We start from the raw sequence: 5461 nt of genomic DNA, 5'->3' as shown, positions 1-5461 counted from the left end.
GCCTGGTATTTCGTGGCTGGATTGACTGTAATAGGCGGGATCAGACTGATATACTACAGGAAAGTTCTTCTCTGTGAAAAGCATTACTGGGCTAAAAGAAGCTGCACCCAGGTGGTAAATCGCCATAGAAAAGGCTAACAATGGTATTGAGCCAGTTGTTCGTTCCCGTGAGTGCACTTCCCTCTCTGTATATATATTAAAGCAGCAATTTGGTATCAGAAACATGTTTCTTTACAAGACAACATGCATTATGCAGAGGGGCATAAACACATTTTTATAGTTCTCTTACTTTTGCTATGACTGAAAAAACAGCTCTTTTTGAAACCAATGATTAAGTTATTTATTGATTAATGTTTGTTCGGAATATTGTCATGGCTCACTGAAATAAGTCTTCAATTCTTAAACACATTAAGGCAAGATTTATTGGTTATCAATGGAGCAAGCTTAATAAAATGGCATTTTTAACACCTTGGCTAGCATTGCATTGCAGGTGTCTATGGCAGCCAAAGTGTTATAGGTGTCTTAAAATGTCATACATGTGTTATTACCCAGAATCCTTCTCAGTGCTGGAAAAATATAATCTATGGGATTTGTAAAAGATGAAATGTGTTTATTTGCCTGATTATGAACTCACTTTTTCATTCCATTCTTTATATATACATCTTTGTTTCTGAATAATTCATGTTTTCTAGGTAATAAATATGTTTTTGCAGTTTTTCCATATTATTATAAATAATACTAACAATAAAAACTATTAACTCACCTTTGCTTAAATGAACCTACAGCTAGCTTAATGCTTAATAATCTTATAAACCAAAGAATTTTAATAACGGAATTAGATTTTGCTAGGGAGGGGTGTTTTACACAAGAATACAGTTTTTTTTTTTTAACTACTTTGCTGCCGAGTGTAGTCAAATTGTTCATTTTTCCGGCCCTCTGCATCGAACTTTGAGTATATTCTCTGCCTTGCCATAGTTTGATTAAACTCATATTTCCTGAGAAAGCAGCATAAATAAGTGAACTGCTCAGCAAATTAAGAATACTTAACGTCTGCGCATCTGAGCAGCCGTTACGCTGATTAAATTTTCTGTCCTTGAGGACTTTCAGGAAATTACTTTTGATCGTCAATAACACAATTAAGTAAACTACACACACATTAGCATGAATAATTGATAAGAAATTATGTATTACCACGAAATACTGATTTAATAATTCATGGCACCCGTGTAGTGGCTGTGCAGTGCGGGAGATAGCCGTGCTCAGTGTGGGGCAGGCTGGGGGGCTTGGGGTGGGGGGCTCTCAAAGGATACGCATGTTCTGTCTCTGTGTAAATAAAGATGAAAATACTCAATGTGTCTTGTGTTGTGATTACAACCCCAAAGCACAACATGTAAGCTGGGCCCTGGCAAGGCCAGAAAGGCAATGAATTTAACCCCTTGACTACTAGAAACAGCTGCAATGTATTTTGTATCTAGCATTGCAAACCTCTGTGGAAGCCAAGGGATTAAACTAGCAGTGTTACTGGTGCGTTGTAGCATTATTATGCCATAGTCTTTAAAAAGAATAAATTACATTTTTAAGTAAAATTCAACTTTAAAGGGACAGTCAACACCAGAATTGTTGTTGTTTTAAAAGATAGATAATTCCTTAATTACCAATTCCCCAGTTTTGCATAACCAACACAGTTAGAATAACACATTATACCTCTGTAATTACCTTGTATCTAAGCCTCAGCAGACTGCCCCCTTATTTCAGTTCTTTTGACAGACTTGCATTTTAGCCAATCAGAGCTGTCTCCATGGTAAATTCACTTGCATGAGCTCAATGTTATCTATATGAAACACGTGAACTAATGCCCTCTAGTGGTGAAAAACTATCAAAATGCTTTTAGATTAGAGAAGCGGCCATCAAGGTCTAAGAAATTAGCATATGAACCTCCTAGGTTTAGCTTTCAACTAAGAATACCAAGAGAACAAAGCAAAATTGGTGATAAAAATAAATTGGAAAGTTGTTTAAAATTACATGCCCTATTTGAAACATGAAAGTTTTTTTTGGACTTGACTGTCCCTTAAAATTGAAAAATTTAAAATTAGAAAAAAATATGGTTTTCATAGGCATCTGCAGATTTTTTTTTCTAGGAAGTTTAAAAAATGTGTAAAATAAATAAATGAATAAATAAAATGATTTAAATAGGTGCTTATCCTTGGAGGGCTCCATTTATGAAACAGCGGATGCTGTACGGAGTCCCATTGTTTCAGGCTCGCCTGAAACGGAAGTTAAGAAACAGCGGTCATGAGACCACTGCTCCTTAACCTGATCGCCACCTTTTAGGTCACGGATTGAAATCATCCCAATCCGATAAGGATGATTGACAACCCCTGCTAGCCCCATATGCTGTCGGCATTTAGCGATGTAGAGCGGACATGATTCGCTCAACATTATTTAATAAATTTACCCCAAAGAGCAAAATTCTGTGGGGGGAGATGGAGTAAAACGTCATGAAGCCCAATGTTTTTTTTTCTTTCATGATTCAGACAGAGCATCCAATTTTAAACAACTTTCCAATTTACTTCTATTATCAAATTTGCTTCACTTTCTTGGTATCCTATGTTGAAGAAGCAGCAGCAATGCACTACTGGGAGCTAGCTCAAAGCCAATGGTAAGAGGCATATATGTGCAGCCACCAATTAGCAACTTCTGAGTCTACCTAGGTTTCAACAAAGAATACAAAGAGAACAAAACAAATTAGATAATAGAAATAAACTTGAAAGTTGTTTACAATTGCATGCTCTATCTGAATCATGAAATAAATAAATGTGTGTTTAGCCCTTATTTCTAGCGCATCCAGGAGGTTTTGTTACATAGCAGTCTAGATTTAAAAAGTTCAGCTTTACAGTATCTTGCTTATATTTTAGGAGCCACCACTTTTTGAAATGTATTTCTGACTCCTAAATGTATAGATTGTTCTGCATATATCAATACGCACACAGTCCACACCTTTGTCTTGCTCCTCATTATTTTTTTTATCATCAGTCAATCAGTACTTGTTACCCAAACCTGTTGATGATACCTAGGTATCCAACTGTAGGGGGCGCTATTCACATATATTAGTTAGTTAACAACAAAACAATAATAAATCTCAAACCATACACTTAGTGGAAACAACTTAGCTGGAGTCTTTGCCTCAGCTATGTAACATGTACTGATACTCAATATAGTCCTGAAATCTTTAAGAAATTCTTTTGGTAAAGTCCAGGTATGGTTGGTAGTATGATATTCACACTTGATAGAAGGCTTGATGGGCAGCTCCTCTTTTATAACAAACAAAGCAACCGAACATCTGTGGAAATTAACCACAAAGAAAAGAGGGCGCCTCCTAGTGCAATATTGCAAGATAATAAACAAAAATAGAATTTGTGCAAGAAAAATACTCACAAAATAAGCAGCACCTATGTGCTGATTGGGGCAGGCTGGGGAATCACAGTGATCCAGCTACATTGATCCAGCGATTGGATGATGGAGCTTGAATGGAAACAAATGTAGAATCTGAACAAGAAATCAAAAAAGAGATGGGGGGGAGCACCTCCTAGTGCAATAATGTAATATAAATGGCAGAAATGGACAAACTTGAAGATTGTATACTCACAAAGGGAGCAGCACCTATGTGCTGATTGAGGCAGGCTGGGGAATCACAGTGACCCAGCTACACTGATCCTGGAGCAGGATGATGGTTACCAATATCTCCAAACAAGCAATCAGGCTTAGACTTCCATAAAAATAACAATTTATTTAAAAATTCAAGGGATGTGAATTGACAACACCCCAATATAAAAACAATTGTTTAAAAACAGTTGCAACTAGTTTCTCAGCTACAAAGGCTGTTTCCTCAGGCTACAATCAGTACTTGTTACAGACAAAACTAGCCACTGCCATTATGTTTTCAAAAACTGCTTTGTTTTGTAGTTAGTTTTCTGATAAGCTCTGCTGTGGCAAAGCAGGGACATATATGTAGCAGGGTTTGCTTTGAAAAGTCTGCAGTGTGCATTTATAGTTTTGAAATTTAGAAAAAAAAACGTATTTTCAGAATGTAATTACATAAAAAGGAGCAAAATAAAAAATAATAAAGTTGTTTTACTACACGTACTTAAACATTTTATATTACAATCTTAAGGGACAGTCTACTTAATTTTGTTATTGCTTAAAAACATAGATACCACATTTACTACCCATTCCCCAGCTTTGCATAACCAACATTGTTATATTAATATACTTTATAACCTCTAAATCTCTGTCTGTTTCTAAGTCCTTGCAGGCCAGCTCTTTTTGTTAGAGCTTTTTATTATTTTTTTACAACCAGACAGTGCTAGTTCATGTGTTCCATATAGATAACATTGTGCTCACCCCCTCAGCTATTTTAGGCTGATCCAAATGAAGTAAGATGGCGGCCAAAAGCAGCATTCAGAAATTTACAGAGCTGGATTTATTCTTGTGAAAGTGCAACACACTAAGATCTGTGCAAATCCAGACTTTATGTTGATATGACAGGGTTCTGAAGATTCTTTGAGAACCTGGATCTCCTTATTGAATCATCTAGTCTGACCTATTAGCTTTAAACTTATGATGTGTATTGGATTATGGAATTAAGCACCCCGATGTATGTTATATCTAAGTGTATATCAAAGTGAGTGCATCTGGAATGGATTGCTTATATACAGGGGCTTTTGATAATGGAGAATGGCTTTTTTTTAGATGGGTACTATACTAGTATGTAAATAGAACAAGGTTGATTGCCAGGCTCTTTTCAATGTATTTCAGGCTGTGTGAAACAATTGAATGAATGCTGAACTCAATGGGGTAGATTTACCAAACAATCTACCCCCGATGTTTCTGGCTCGACGGAAACCTAAGTTAAGAAGTAGTGGTCATAAGACCGCTGCTCCTTAACTCATCCGCCACCTCTGAGGTGGCGAACTGCAATAATCCTGATCAGATACGATTGAGATGATTGACACCCCCTGCTAGTGGCCAATTGGCCGCTAATGTGCAGGGGGCGGTATTGCACAAGTATTTCACCAGAAATGCTTGTGCAAAGTTAAATGCCAACAACGTATGCTGTCTGCAGTTAGCGATGCCGGGCGGACATGATTTGCTGCAGCAAATCATTCCCACCCGGCATTTAATAAATGGGCCCCTTTGACTCTTTTAAGATTATAAATTACACTTGGCATGGATGTCCTCTCCCACCACTATTATCTGTACTTGTGATAAATATGTTACATATTAGAAATATCTAGATCTGGGAAGTTCAGATTGGAGAAGTGTAAACTATTACTTTATGCAGATAATGTTTTTTAACTATTTTATCTCCAGTGAATATGAAGCCAGAGATTATGGAGGAATTTAACATGTATGGTAAAAATTTAAAGGAAACAGAACCCCCCCCCCCAATATAATTAAAATG

This window comes from Bombina bombina, chromosome 9, assembly GCF_027579735.1.
Source record: "Bombina bombina isolate aBomBom1 chromosome 9, aBomBom1.pri, whole genome shotgun sequence".
Taxonomy (NCBI): domain Eukaryota; kingdom Metazoa; phylum Chordata; class Amphibia; order Anura; family Bombinatoridae; genus Bombina; species Bombina bombina.
This window is presented reverse-complemented; position numbering follows the sequence as displayed.